This window comes from Bos javanicus, chromosome 16, assembly GCF_032452875.1.
Source record: "Bos javanicus breed banteng chromosome 16, ARS-OSU_banteng_1.0, whole genome shotgun sequence".
NCBI lineage: Eukaryota > Metazoa > Chordata > Mammalia > Artiodactyla > Bovidae > Bos > Bos javanicus.
In genome coordinates, this window is record NC_083883.1 from 64156280 (window position 1) to 64172202 (window position 15923).

At 45.2% G+C, this 15923-nt stretch overlaps 1 long non-coding RNA gene across 3 annotated transcripts in view; it reads right to left on the minus strand.

The window, feature by feature from the left end:
- Positions 1 to 15923, minus strand: part of LOC133228067 (uncharacterized) — a 41656-nt gene that overhangs the window by 11166 nt on the left and 14567 nt on the right. For 2 of the 3 annotated variants that reach the window (XR_009730046.1, XR_009730048.1), the window contains exons 1-2: positions 1575 to 2240; positions 1036 to 1190 (exon numbers count right to left, since the gene is read on the minus strand). This is a non-coding gene — a long non-coding RNA (uncharacterized LOC133228067). Of the gene's footprint in view, positions 1 to 1035; positions 1191 to 1574; positions 2241 to 15923 lie in introns of those variants that run through there. The other variant, XR_009730047.1, reaches the window with a different exon arrangement.

The following is a 15923-nucleotide window of genomic DNA, read 5'->3' on the forward strand; positions in this document are numbered from 1 at the left end:
ATTTCAGATGCTTCCTCTTCTGCCTATCTGGGGATTGAGGCTGGAGGCAGCCTAGGGTGTTTCTGTGTGTGTCTGTGTGTTTATCAGCTTGTTCTTGCATGCCTACATGAAGTTTCCATCACAAACAAAACAAAATTCCTCCCTTTGAAGAAAGAAGGTATTCAAAAGCAGTGCTTCTCTAAATATGTGCCACAGCACTTGTGTTATAAGCACAAATGTTCTTTGGTCCTATTTCTAAACACTGAGCTTAACAACCTTAAATTAATGGGGAGGTGGGGTGGGAGGAAAGCTCAGGAGGAAGGGGGTATATGTATGTACATAGCTGATTCATTTTGTTGTACAGCAGAAACTAACACAATATTGTAAAGCAATTATGTATGACTTGCTTAGTCGTGTCTGGCTCTTTGCGACCCCATGGACTGTAGCCCGCCAAGCTCTCCTCTGTCCATGGGATTCTCCAGGCAAGAATACTGGAGTGGGTAGCCATTCCTTTCTCCTGAAAGCAATTATACTCCAATTAAAAAAAAATCTAAACTTGATTTCTTGGCCACAAGACTTCTCAGACACGTTCCTGTGGATCTCTGAGAAGAGGATATGACTTTCAGCATCCTGTTTCATTTGACTATGAAATGCTTTGTCACGGCGTGACTTGATCAAACAAATATTCTTCAGAATACACTTTGGGAAAAGCTGACTTTGGAGGAAAATGAGAATTCCCCTCCCCGCACCCCCCAACTCTCCCCCCCACCCCCACCCCCCCACCCACCGCTTTAACCTCTGGTTTAGATCCTTGGGGATTTTCAACATTGAAGGTAGAATTGATTTAGAACACAAATCGCTACTGCAAGTCACAGGTATGATGGATATTTAGTTTGGGAGACTACAAACTGTTATCTAGCTGTGCTTGTTCTGGCAGCTAAGGAAAGAGATCTGTTTATCCACTGTGGCTTCCTCATTGGAAAAGCAGACTTTTATCTCTGAAACCCAGGCTCTCTGAGTAGAAAGAGACCTGACCATTGTCTTGGAGCCCCTTACCTTTTCCGTGGTACCTTTGAGGTCAACTTGTCTTGACTTCTCCTCCCCCTCCCAGGCTCCTCCTTTGACTGGTCAAGAGATGCATTTTAATAGGGTCCAGATGGGGGTGTGTAGTCTCAAACTATGGTCCAGCAGCATCAGCAGCACGTGGAAACCTGTGCAAGAATGGAGTATCTTTGACATATTAACTTCCCCTCTGTTCTTTCCTCATCTTCCCATGAAAGTTAAGTTACCACTGCTCTGTCCTAAGTCCCTTTTTATTATATGGAATCAAAGTCTTGGATAACGGTGACAGGCAATGCATTTACTTTCAACAGCCTTTCAAAAGACACGGGCTTCACATTTATAACAGTAAGAAAAGAACCACTCAATACCATACATATTGTCTGATGAACACATAATATGTAATAACCGATGTTGCTGATGGGTTGAGATTTCAGGGTTCATTCTCTTCTGCATCTATTTGGATGCAGACCAAGCCCCTGCCCACATACCTTAACTAAGTACACTAACTTGAATATAGATTAAGGAGTTCTCACCAGGAAATAGAAGTAGAATTGAGATTCTGACCATAAGTGATGGTCAGAACTATAAATGCATATCCAGTGGTCAGGGCTGAACTCCTCTCAAGCACAGCACATCTTAAAGGACAGCGCAGGCTTCCCAGGTGGCACTAGTGGTAAAGGACCCACCTGCCAATGCAGGAGATGCAAGGGATGTGGGCTCAATCCCTGGGTCGGGAAGATCCCCTGGAGGAGGACATGGCACCCCAGTCCAGTATTCTTGCCTGGAGAATCCCACGGATGGAGCAGCCTGGCTGGCTACAGACCACAGGGTCGCAGAGGTCACAACTGAGCATGCACACCAAGGACAGCTCACAGTAACAGTCATGAGCCAAGAGGAGTCCAGCCTGATTGTGATGCGACCCAGGCCCTCCAGATTTCAGGGGAGTGGGTGGTTGCAGGTATAACACACAGCTGAGAGCAGAGGGGAGGCCACCGTCCTTGCCCCGTCAAGCTGAGTGTTCGGTGAGATGCAAATGTGAACTCCTTTTACTCATTTATTAACATTTTGGAGTTAGGAAACCTGGCTCCAGGTTTCTCTTTTACTGAGTATAAATAGAAGAAGAAACTGTTTTTCTCCTCACTTAAAAAGTGATTTCTAGATTCAGTTCAGTTCAGTTCAGTCGCTCAGTCGTGTCTGACTCTTTGGAACCCCATGAATCGCAGCACACCAGGCCTCCCTGTCCATCACCAACTCCCAGAGTTCACTCAGACATCACATCAGTGATGCCATCCAGCCATCTCATCCTCTGTCGTCCCCTTCTCCTCCTGCCCCCAATCCCTCCCAGCATCATAGTCTTTCCCAATGAGTCAACTCTTCGCATGAGGTGGCCAAAGTACTGGAGTTTCAGCTTTAGCATCATTCCTTCCAAAGAAATCCCAGGGCTGATCTCCTTCAGAATGGACTGCTTGGATCTCCTTGCAGTCCAAAGGACTCTCAAGAGTCTTCTCCAACACCACAGTTCAAAAGCATCAATTCTTCGATTGCACAGTGACAAAAGAGATAAAGAGACATTTGGGCACAGAAAAGAATTGAGTAACTCCCTAGAAGTGGGAATGCTGAGTGATGAAACAGGCAGGCACATTTGCAACTTTGCTTGAGGTTGTCCATTTCTTTCTCCTAAGTGCTTGACCCCTTGCAGCCAACTAGAGTTTTTTTCTACCACCTCCTGGCCAACACTCACTATTGTCAGACTGTATATTTGCCCACCTGGTGGGTCTAAAATGGTTTTCCAATATGAGTTTAATTTGTTTTATCTTTGCTTATAATGAAGTTTGTTATTTAGTAACTTTTCCTGATGGGTTAACTGCTCTGGGCCTGATATTTAAGGGGAAGAAAGGGAAATCACTTATCCCACCCTCCTCATTACAATAGAAACTGCATGGCTCACTTTGCTACACCCCGTTGATGTGTTTGCCTGTCACTGGGCATCAAAAAATACCTTGATGTCCTGATTTATTTTTTAATCACACAACGTTGACCCTGTTTGAGTCCATTTAAATCAGATATTTGAGGAATTAGGGAATTTTGTCAGACACGGTAGGTCTATTTCACTGGGCTTTCAGATATTCTGTCTTTCCCAAGGGAGAGAGAAGTGGGTGGTGTCATTAATTCATTTAGCATTTTATGGATCAGGTCCTGGGAATAATTAAGAATAAGCCCCTACTTTTCTAGAACTTGCATTCTGGCAGCACAAATGTAATTAACAGCCCACCCCCAACTGCCCTTTCCATCTCTCCAAGTCTCAAGTCTTCATCCGTACAGTCAGCATTACTGAGCACACGCCCTGGGCCCCACACTCTGGGAAGCTTCAGGCCACCTTGGAGGAGGCATTTTTTCTCATGGTGCCTCCAGGAACTCTGCCTGGCAGCCTGGCTTCAGGGCTCCCTGAGGAACCTTCAGTCCTTTAAGGGAGGTGTGACCTAAATCATGACTTTAAACAGCCAGGTTTCCCCAGCTGCGGTTTACATGCAGTCAGAATCACTCTTCAATGCCTGTTAAAAACAAAAACTCCTGCACCCCTAACTCAAAGAGCTACTGATTCAGCAAGTTCAAGGAGCTGTGCTTCCACAAACTCTCAGAGATTTCTGATGCCCGTTGAAGTTTGAAAACTACCATCTTCGTAAAGTCACATAGCTAGAGAATGTTAGCACCAAAGGAAGGAACATAAAATAGAGTGGGCTGCAGGCTTAACAGGCAGGGACTCCGGCATTGTGGCTCTCTGTCCAGCGTCCCTAGCTCTGAGGGGACGTGAAGCAGCGGCCCTCCCACGTCCCTTGAGCTGAGGCTGCTCACTCGGTCAACTGGAGAACTTGGCTGCTGGAGTTTGCTAAGGAGGATACACTGCATGACCGCTCCACAGGCCCCTGGATATTTGTCCAAGAAGACATGTGGAAACATTCCGGCCCCTGAGCGGCCCCTCTTTACTGAGGTAAACTGCATCAGTTCACAGTCGAGGCATGCTTGGAGCCCCACTGGCTCCCCAAAAGGATCTAGCCAGACAGCAAAATAACAACCAAATGGATAGCAGGGAACATGGACCCACACATGAACAGGCTGGGAGAGGGGGCCTTCCCAAGCCTGAGTTCCTGTTCAGAGGAGGGGAGAGTCCCATCTCTCAACAGATGCTCCTATAAATGCCAGCTGCATGTTGCAAGCATGGTGACAAAGACCCAAAACACTGGGAGGAAATGGGTCTGCCTAGAGAGGCTGGATCATCACGTCCTCAGAGAGAGCAGAACTCACCACCCTTCTTCCCACCACACCCTGGGACTTCATTGTCCTTACGCCGCCTTCCAGACACTGTCCAGTAAAGCCCGCTCCAGGCTCTGATCAAGGAGTGCGCGGCAAAGCCACAGAGGCTGAAGACAATTTAACTCCTATTAAACTTGATGACTGCATTGCACTATATAGTTCGTAGAGCATTTTTACTTTTATTAGCTCAGAGATCTGCCTGGAATGCTCTTCCCAGGTTGCAGGGCTGGCCCCTTCTCAGTTTGAAGGTGGAGGCTTTGAAATAAATATCACATCCTCCCAGGGGCTGTTTCCTCATCCTCTGAATCTCCCTCAGAGCAGTTGTCACAATCAGTAATTGTCTTATTTACCTATTTCTTCTGTCGCCTCCTCACTCTGGAATGCAGGCTCCAGAAGGGCAGCAATCGAAGCTGTCTGGTTAAGCACCATATTGCAACCCTGGAGGAGCCAGCACACAGCTTTTATTAATGACCGAGTAACAGTTCTAAGGCAGGTGTTGCTCAGATGCATGCCTGGGGCACAAAGGGAAAAAGCAAGCTCCTTAACTGTGAGCACCTGATTAGTGACAAGACCTGTACTAGAATCTGAGGTCTCTGTCCAGCAATCAGCAGGATGCCAGCACCTGTCCCTGTCCTGGAAAGGAAAGGAAACTCAATAACATGCCTGCAGAAGAGGGAAATGAGAGAGAACCAGACCCAAGAACAGAGCTGTTGCAGGAAGGGGGACCCCTTCCAGGGCCTGAAACTGGGCTCTTGTCCAGCACTCGGAAATGAATTGTCTGAGGAGACACATGTGCTGACAAAGCAAGAGATTTTATTGGGAAAGGGCACCCGGGTGGAGAACAGGAGGTTAAGGGAACCCAGGAGAAGTTTCTGCCACCTGGCTTGCAGTCTCGGGTTTCATGGTGATGGGATTAGTTTCTGATTGCCTTTAGCCAATCATTCTGACGCAGAGTCCTTCCTGGTGGTGTACTCCTTGTTCAGCCAAGATGGATGCCAGAGAGAAGGGTTCTGGGAGGTGGTCGGACATGTGGTGTCTCCTTTTGACCTTTCCCGAACTCTTCTGGTTGGTGGTGGCTTATTAGTTCTGTGTTCCTTACCAGGACCTCCTGTCGTAAAACAACTCATGTAAATGGTTTCTGTGGTGCCTGGCCAGGGTGGGCGGTTTCAGTCAGTGTGCTTCCGCTAACAGAACCAGCTGAAGTCTGTCCTCTCTATGCCCAGTGTTCTCAGTAGACTTCCTTTGTGCTTGGGGACAGAGGAGAGAGTGAGAGTGAGTCTGGGTCCCAGCAAGCCACACCAAGGGTGTGTCCTCCCACACCAATTTGCTGCCTGCCTGAGAGCTTTGGTAGAACCCAGACATGGGGGCTCACTCAGGTCTGTGGGACTGACGGCTCAGGCTGCTGGGCTGCTATAACAAAATACCACAGACACTCTGTGGATGAAACAGAAATTAATCTCACAGTTCTGGAGGCTAGAAGTCCAAGATCAGGGTGTCAGCCTGCTGGGGTTCTGGTTAGGACCCTCTTCCTGGTTCTCAGATGGCCACCTGCTTTCTGTGTCCTTACACAGCAGAGAGAGGGGGATTCTCAACCGTTGATACCTCATCTAAACCAACCACCTCTCAGGACTTCCCTGGAATCCACCTTCCCATGCGGGGAATATGGGTTCCATCCCTGCTCGGGAGCAAAGATTCTACTTCTGCAGGCAGATTCTTTACCAACTGAGCTACCAGGGAATTTCAAGATCTCACATACCATGGAGCGACTAAGCCCACGCACTGCAAGTAGAGAAGCCCGCATGTTGCAGCTACTGAGTCTGTGTTCTCCAGAGCCAGTGTTCCACAAGACAATCATGCACGCAACAACTAGGCCAGCCCCTGTGCCCCACAATTAGAGAAAGCCTGCCTGCCCGACCAAAGAGTCCTCACACCACAAGGAAGACCCAGTGCAGCAGGTAAATAAGTAAGCAAACCAATCACCTCTCAAAGGCACACCTCCTAACACCAACCCACTAGGGGTGGGGGAGGTTAGGGTTTCACCATACGAATTTTGGAGGGACACAAACATTCAGCGCTTAGCTGGGACCCAAAAAGTGGCAGCCTCCGGGCAGAGGAGAACCAAATGTAAAGCTCCCGTGCCAAAGGTGAGAGAGGAAGAAACAGGGAGTGGGCAGGGAGATGGAGAATTCCACCCCCATGGGTCGGTGCGCTAAGCCCTCAGGTGGTTCCCACGGATTTCACGGGCTCAGCAGACACACTGGGGAAGGCTGCTGGGCTGGGCCCCATCGGCAGTTCTGTGTTCCATGACAGCTTGCTAGCGTGCTGCCCCAGGCTGGGAAAGTGCGAGGCACCACCCCGTGCTGAGTCACCCAGCTCAGGGACCAGGAAACTTACATAAGAGACGGATTGTGTGTGTTTGCACATCAGGCTCAAGCTCCAGGCAGGAAAGAAAGAAAGGCAAGGCGGAGGGCAGCGGGAGGGCTGGGAGGTGGTACTCCTGGGGACCCCGAGTCTATCGGTGCCAGGAAGTCGCTGAGGACCCAGGAAACCGTGAGAAGGCGTATGCCACGGCCGGATTCCTGGGGATTACAGACCCAGATTAAAGAGAACAACAAGAACAAGGGCCTCCAGCTTTCAGTCAGTCCGGCTCGATTCCCTTGCAGCCTGTTCTCCAGGGCTGGGGAATGTTAAGCCAGTCCAAAAAGAACACAGGTGGCAAAAGAGGAACTTCATAAAAATGTGAACTCCTGAACCGTCTTGTCTGCAGGATATTGTTAGCGCCACAGATAGGCCTGCAGTGACATGGGATGGTGTTTTTTGGGCAGGGAAACAGCCTGTGGGCTAGAAAAATGCGAGTGGGTGGCTGTTTGAACTTCACTGCAAAGCTCCTTTCAGTCAGGAGCCTTTGTAGATGAAAATAGACTGGCTAGGGCAGGAGGCATTCCTGAGAACTGGTCGAAAGGACATATTTTCCTTTGTAAGAATATTTTTTCCACCCCAGCCCTTCAGATCGCTTTTGTTTATGCCATTCCTGTTCTTTATCTGTTAATGGCTATACTAAATTTACATTGTCAGAGCATATTGCTGTTATTACATACGCTATGCCTTAATGCTGCTGCTGCTGCTGCTGCTAAACCGCTTCAGTCGTGTCCGACTCTGTTGCAACCCCATAGACGGCAGCCCACCAAGCTCCTCCGTCCATGGGATTTTCCATGCAAGAGTACTGGAGTGGGGTGCCATTGCCTTCTCCAATGCCCTACTGCTAACTCTCATTTAATCTAATTCTACAAGGAGCCATGTATTTAATATTCACCAACAGTCCTCATGGACTTCCCTGGTGGTTCAGCTGGTAAAGAATCTGCCTGCGATGCAGGAGACCTGGGTTCGATCCCTGGCTTGGGAAGACCTCCTGGAGAAGGGAACAACTTCCCACTCCAGTATTCTGGCCTGGAGAATTCCATGGACTATAGTACATGTGGTCGCAAAGAGTCAGACATGACTGAGCGACTTTCACAATAGTCTTTGTACTAATTATTCCTAAATTGTTCAGCTTGTCCGAAGCACATTTTTCACAACATTCTTTACAAAGGGCTCATGGAACAATATTCCTTGAGCTCTTGCTTGTTGATAAATTTGTCAGGGCCGTTTCTGCTTTAAAGGTAAATTTTGCTGGATTTAAAATCCTCAGTTCAGGACTTCCCTGGCAGTCCAGTAGTTAAGACACCATGCTCCCAAAGCAGTGGGCTGGGGTTCTATCCCACAGGCCACAACTAAGAGTTCACATTGCTGCAACTAAAAAAAAAAAAAAACCTGGATGCTGCAAGTAAAGATCCCATGTGCTACAACTAAGACCCAAAGCATCCATATAAATACATTTTTTTTTTCTTAAAGAAGTCCCAACCTTAAATAAAGTCCTCAGTTCATCTTTCCTTGAGTAACTTAAAAATGGTACTCCATTTGATCCTGGCATAAAGTATTGCTGTGACAAAGTCTGATGATAAACAAATTTTCTTTCTCTTATAAGTAACATGCTCATTTCACTTCCTTTACAATCTAAAAGTTTTACTAATACATGTTTGTTCTCCAGCACTTTATATGCTCTTCCAATATATAGTTTAAAATCTCTTTCCTTTTTCTTTTTGAAATTTAGGCAAATTTTCTTAAGTTACAGTGTTTAGTTTTTGTTTCCTTGCTTTGGTTTTCTTCTTCAGGACTCCCATTAATTAAAATATAATACTAATAATTATATATAATTATATATTAATATATATAAATTATATAAGATATAATTTATATATTTTTGCCAATCTAACATATTTGTCACGTTCTCTCAAATATTTGTCATCTTCATGACTTTTTGCTTCTTTATGCATCTCTTTTGTCCTATTTTGTTGTATTTTGAATACACCCCCAGCAATTTCTCCTCAATAGCACTGTGTCCAGGAAAGGAGCCTGCAATGGGCAGTTTCAAAAGTTCAGAGGGACTGGTGTGCTCCAGCCCCAGGACCTGACCTCAGGCCCCACAGTCACCTGCCTGCAGAATGATCTCAAATTTGCATGTTTGATACCATGACACAGAGAAGCTGATACCATGCAGGTCTTATGGCTTTTGCTGATGTGTTTCTGTCCATGTCTTTTTTGTGAAGACACTTTGTCACCTAATTTTGAGCTAAATGTTGTCCCAGGGTTTTTAGTTTTCATTCTCGTTTCTCCGTCTGTTGTTACAGGGAGATTCAGAAATGTCCCAAAAGTACGCCTCCACTGCTGCCGCCATCTTTCCAAAATGATCCTGTTGAATGTCAGATATGCCACTTCTCAAAAATCCTGAAAGTGACTTCCAATCTCATTTAAGGTGGAAGCCAAGGTCTTCACAGCAGCATACAAGGCCCTGTTGTTTCAGCGCCTCCCCCACACTCCTCACTTCCCTGAAGCCTTCTTCTTAGCTCTTTCCCCTCCAGCTACTCTGGCTTCCTTGCAGCTCCTTGAACAGGCCAGACATCTTCCCATTTTGCACCTTTCCTCTAGAAGTTACCTCTGCCTTGATCACTCTTCCCTCAGAAAAGAGCTGAGTTAACCACTTCCTTCAAGTCTTCGAAATCTCTCTCTCAATGACATCTAGAATGACCTCCCTGTCTAACACTGTATCCTCCCCGCTGGCACTCCTGGTCTCCTTTGCTCTGCTCGTTTCTTTTTTCATTGCATTTAACATCTTCTAACATTAAACACTTTATTTAATATGCTTATTATTTATTATCTGTATCCCCCTTGCTAGAATATAAAATCCACGAAAGCAGGAATGTTAAGTCGAATTTGTTCTCTTATGTGCATGAAGTTCCCAGGTGCAGCTGTTTAGTGAATTCACAGGACTTTCCCAGTGGCCCTGTGGTTAAGAATCTGCGCTTCTGGTCGCTCTCACCTTCTGAGATGGCCCACGGTCTGTGAAGTGTGTTTCTCTCTAAATAACTCCACTTCCTGTCTATTACTTTGTCTTGCTGAATCCTTTCTGCAATGAGACATCAAGAACGTGAGCTTCATTAAGTCCTGAGACCAAGAACTAAGGCCCCCACCAGGTGGAGGATGGAATGATGATGTTGACCCTCCCGACTTCAGTCAACTAAAGCTTGGACTCTGTCAACCTTTGCCCCAATTCTCTGCTGAATTCTTCTCTGTTCAAGCCCCCTCATGAATATGCATATACCTTCAGCTTAAAATTTGCCCAATTTTGCTGTTAAGGAGACTCTACTTTGGAAACATGTTTTCCTTACTTGCTGCTAGTAATAATCATTCCTTCTCCTGCTTAAAAAAAAAAATTAAAAATCTGTGCTTCCACTGCACATTGCGTGGGTTCAATCCCTGTTTGGGGAACCAAGATCCCACATGCCACATGGCATGGCCAAAAATAAGTAAAAAATAAATAAATGCACAAATGAATAAATAAATGAAGCAGCCAAGGATGTGGTTTGCTCTGAACCAGCCACTAGAGAGCTGCTTTGTGTCACCACTTCCATCACCCTTCCTCCCTGGCCCCGCTGTGGATGCCATGGTCCACAAGCCTATTGTCTGAATGACTATCAGGAACAGCCAGGCAGAGCATTATGAATTCTCAGAAGAGTAGTGTCACAAACATTCTTTCTAGGACTTCTGAGTTCAGCCCAAGCCAGAAATAGCACCCCAGCCATGTGCCTTCTAGCAGTTGAGCACATCTGCCGCTCATTGCCCTGAAAGAGCAGAGGAGCCTGGAGGGCTCCTGAAAACAGAGAGACAGCCCCAGGCCTCGAGAAGGAGCGCAAAGGTAGGGAAGATGAGCCAGCCCAGGCCCAGCTGTGTGCTGTTCAGAAACCCAGTAACTAGAGTCAGTTGTGTCCTTGTCTCTCTGGATGGAATTCGTGACCATTATTTACAGGGTGTTCTCAGCTTAGTCTCAGGGTATAGACAAGGCCTATCACTGGCCTATCTTATGGCTGTTCCAGCACAACTAATGAAGTCAGTACCGACCAAGAAAGCATCAGCTCAACAGTCTTACCTTCTAATCAAAGCTAGTAGGTCTCAGGCAAGCAGGTACTGACCTCCTCTCAGAACAAGGAAGCCTAAGGCAGAGGCTGTCTTAACAGGAAAAGTCTCTCCTAAACACTAATTAGTCTTGGGAAATGCTCACTGAGCTTGGATGCCTAAGGGATCATTGTCCAGTCAGGAGATTGCAAGCCTATTGCCAGGGCCAAGAAAACAGGTAAAAGGCCAAAATTGAGGTTATTTCCAGCCTTAAGCTTAGCATCTCAGCTCTTTCCTTCACTTCATATTTATTCGGTTCCTATTTACATGGAACCTGTGAACACAGCAACCAAGATGACGTCTCATCCTCTCTCCACATTGTCATGGGTGGGTTCATGTCAGATCCTCCCACAAGCCCTTCTCTGCCCGTTTGCAGGGCAGTACAGGAAGTATGTTTTGAAGTGCTTTTTTCTCTCTTCTTTTTTCCCCTTCTTATTGCCAACTGGTAGATGGATATTCTTTAACCAATAAAAATGAATGGGCCCCACTTTCATTAACTTATAGTGGGCCAAGAATCCTCAGATCACAGGAACCTGAAACTCAGATCATCTCTCAGCGTTTCTAGAGATCTTCTGACCTTGCAACCAAATATTTAGTGGTTCCCACCACCACCCCAACAGCCACAAGGGTCCCCAGCCCAGCTGAGAAAGAGATTAGTATGCAGACTTAGTACCTGTGATATTCTTACTTATTCCATATAAGCTGCCCTGAGAGGAATACCATTTGCTGTTATGTACATGAGGAAACTGAGTTCAGTGAGGCTGAGTGGCTTATCCAAGGTCATGCAGATTGGAAAAGGGCCCATAATTTTTTCTGCCTTACGATATGTCCTATCTCACCTGTACACATATGTTCCCTGTGTTCAAGGATGTCAAGCCCATTGACCTCTGAAAGGTTTCTGAAATGTTACGGAAATAAGACTACTAAAACAGAGAGACCAGGGGGACTTCCCTCGTGGTCCAGTGGTTGAGAATCTGCCTTCCAATGCAGGGGACCCAGGTTGGTTCCTGGTTGGGAAAACTAAGATCCCACAAGTCGTGAGGCATGGCCAAAAAAGAGAGAAACTCTGCATACTGGTTTCCCCAGGAGATTCTGTTATCCTAGAGTTATTATTAATATTGTTCTCCTTTCAAAATTGTCTTAGTTTGGACAGTGTTACATAGTTACCCTATGCGAGATAGACCAGGAGCAAAGAAGTAGGAAAAAACTACAAAAAGAATTGGTCGAGAAGTCACTGAACACCAGGCATGGAAAGGCCTCATTAGGGCTTTGATGTTCTCAAGGTCTTCCCCACCCCAGCTTTTTCCACAGGCTTTGTCTCAGAGGCACTCGTCCAAAACCACTCGTACCCTCCTTGTGCAGTGCCAGGGAGGAAATGAGGCTGGAACATGCCAGAGGGTTCTTACCACCCCAGATGACCCTTCCAATGGATCTCTGTCTTACTATGAACAAACTTCTTCTCTAGGCAGGAGACACATGTCCTTCCAATTCTAACAGAAAGGACTCTCTCCTGTAAAGGAGAAATCTAAGACACTACCAAGGTTTTGAATGTCCTGTGGAGAAAAAAATAAGAATGTTTGACTAAAGCTTTTACTCCACATAGGAGCTTCCCGAGAGATTCTCCTCCATCACATAGTGAAATGATACATGGAAAGAACAAATATGTAGAAATCAGACCTCTGAGTCTGTATTCTAGCATGCCCGCTTCTGAGTTTGGTAACCTTGAGTAAGTTTCTCAGCCTCTTTGAACTTCAGCTTTCTAATTCATCTGAAAAATGGGTATAAGAATACACTTTGCAAAGTAAATATCAGATAAGATTATGTGTAAAATTCATGGCAGATAAGAGACTCAGATGCTTCCCAGATGGCACCATGGTAAGGAATCTGCCTGCCAATGCAGGAAATGCAAGAGACGTGAGTTCAGTCCCTGGGTTGGAAAGAGCCCCTGGAGTAGGAACTGGCAGCCTGCTCCAGTATTCTTGCCTGGAAAAAATGGACAGAGAAGCCTGGCAGGGTCCCATGCCATGTAAGATAATGGATACTGGAGATTTCAGGGATAGAAATGAATGAGTTCATGCCCTTAAGCTGCTCACAGTCAAATGGAGGAGGGGCCATGTACCATATTGTTCTATCTGGCCTCTTGCAGTTTTTAATTGCTTTCATCTTTAAGATCCATTCCCACTCATATTCTTCAGGTGTGTGTTGATACAAAATTCATAAACTCTTAAAAATAAATAAGAGAGGGGCCATGTGGAGAGTTCCCTGGTGATCTAGTAATTCAGATTCAGTGCATTCACTGCTGTGACCCAGGTTCAGTCTCTGATTGGGGAACTGAGATACTACTAATCTTGAAGCACTGCTGCTGCTGCTAAGTCGCTTCAGTCATGTCCGACTCTGTGGGACCCCATAGACGGCAGCCCACCAGGCTCCCCAATCCCTGGGATTCTCCAGGCAAGAATACTGGAATGGGTTGCCATTTCCTTCTCCAATGCATGAAAGTGAAGTCGCTCAGTCGTGTCTGACTCGTAGCAACCCCATGAACTGCAGCCTACCAGGCTCCTCCATCTATGGGGGAGTGGGGTGCCATTGCCTTCTCCGCTTGAAGCACTGCCAAACACTAAGTAAGTAAATAAATAAAGTCACACAGTTTCATTTAAAAAAAAAAAAGAGGGAACATGTGTCCACACCTCACCATGTTGTCAGGCAGGGTTCAGGGTTCTTTTTTTTTGGCTGCACTGGGTCCTTGTTGGTGTGCACCGGCTTTCTCTAGTTGCAGTGAGCAAGCTTCCCATTGGGGCGGCTTCTCTTGTTTCAGAGTACAAATTCTAGGCACGCGGGCTTCAGTAGTTGTGGCTCTCAGGTCTGGTTGCTCTGTGGCATGTGGGATCTTTCCAGACCAGGGATTGAACCCATGTCCCCTGGCTTGGCAGATGGATTCCTATCCACTGTACCACCAGGAAAGTCCTAGGCAGAGTTTTAAAACACTGTCAGAGCAAAGAGAATGAGACAGACCATTCTGGCTTAGCCAGTGCAGAATCTCATAGAAGAGTAGGAACGTGAACAAACCCTGGAGAGCTAGGTTTCTAAGCACCTAACAGCATGTTTAGTCTAGGTTGGCAAAGTTTGGCTCCATTCTTCCCTCTGTAAAGAAGACAAGTTGTTTCTCAAAAAGAAAGATAAAGGAGACTGCATACTCCTCTTGCATTTTCTCATCTGAGATCAATTTCCAATTCTAAAACTGAAAACGCACTTTGAGAGCCAACCTAGACCGAAACACAGAACTTTTGGTGTGGAAATTAATCAAGATTTGGATATAAATTCAAGTCACCTATGAAAAATGTCTCAACTCCATTGAATTCACTTTGAGACACTTAATAGAAAACACAGCATTAAATCACAAAATAAATACACAAAATATGACTTTTCAGAGGTAAAAAAATAAACAGTACTTAAGACCTGTCACTGCTAAGAAATATTAACCAAGGTCATTGGCTTGAAAGGGGAATTAGCAGATTCATTCATTAGCCTTCTGCTTCTACTAAGATTCTCAAGCCTTGTTTAAACTAGTAAGTTAGAACTTTTTATTAAATAAACAAGTAATTGGCTCTGAATGGAAAATGAAACAAGCATAATTCAGTTTGCTTGTTCGTATTTGGATATCAGCTAGTAGAGCATGAAGTGTTTCCATGTCTACTGCTGGCCATCTTGTCCAGTTCTCCTCCGTTTGCTGTAAGTCTGAAGCAATAGGAAATTGCTCCCCCGAGGACATTTGGCAATGTCTGGGAACATTTTTGATTGTCAGAATGGAGGGGGGTGGGAAGTGTCACTGGCATCTAGTGGGCAGAGACCAGGGATGATGCTAAACATCCTGCCGTGCACAGAACAGTCCCCCAAAGCAAAAAAAAAAAAAAAAAGGCAGGGGGTGGATCCAGTCTGATATGTCAGTAGTGCTGGGGTTGAGAAACTGGACAAAGTCTGGGTAAGTTGAGAAAGGCTTTGCAGAGAAAAAAGAGAAGATAAAATTCAGAAAATCCATAGCTTTCTTAATGATGAAATTGTGAGAAGAGTGTTAATATGGGCAGGTACTTAATATCAAAGATTCTACAGCATTTTGAGAAGAGCAGATCAGAAGCTCCACAGCTGCTGTTCAGGTTCTGCAGTGATTCCATTTTATTAACTCCAAATTGAAACCATGGTTTGGTAGATATTTTCCTTTTCTAAGTAGTGAATTTGTTTATGTGAAAATTTTAAATGATAAAAAATAGTATACTACATGTGTATGTTTGTGTTTATCTGTATCTGTGTGTACACATACACACACACAGGCTTCCCAGGTAGCTCAGTGGTAAAGAATCTGCCTGCCAGTGCAAGAGAGGCAGGAGACTCGGGTTTGATCTCCAGGTCAAGAAGATCCCCTGAAGTAGGAAATGGCAACCCGCTCCAGTATTCTTACCTGGAAAATTCCATAGACAGAGGAGCCTGGCAGGCTATAGTCCATGGGGTTGCAAAGAGTCAGACACAACTGAGCGACTGAGCATGCACACACACATACACATATATACATTTATGGATATAATTCCATTTATTAAAAAGAATTATACTGTGGAAACATATGTTGATGAAGGACTGCTAAAATAAATTATGGTACATGTCTTTATATCAGAGTATTTGTATATCCATTAAAAATAAGAAAGATGAATATAGAAATATGATATGCTTTAAGATTCTATAACAAAAATTTTAAAAGAAGAATAGGTTTAAAAATTGACAAGTTAGCAATAATTGTTGAGGCTTGATGGAGGTTATTTGAAAGATTAAATTTTCCATATGCTGTTTTAAGTTTCTATTAATAGAAAAAGTCAAAAGTAATTATGGGAAGCACTATGTGTTTTCATTTAGAAATATCAAGATATAATGTGAGCAGGGACCTAAATGGGAAGGAAATCCAAAAAGAGGGAATATATGTATACATATAGCTGATTCACTTTGCTATACAGCAGAAACTAATGCAACATGGTAAA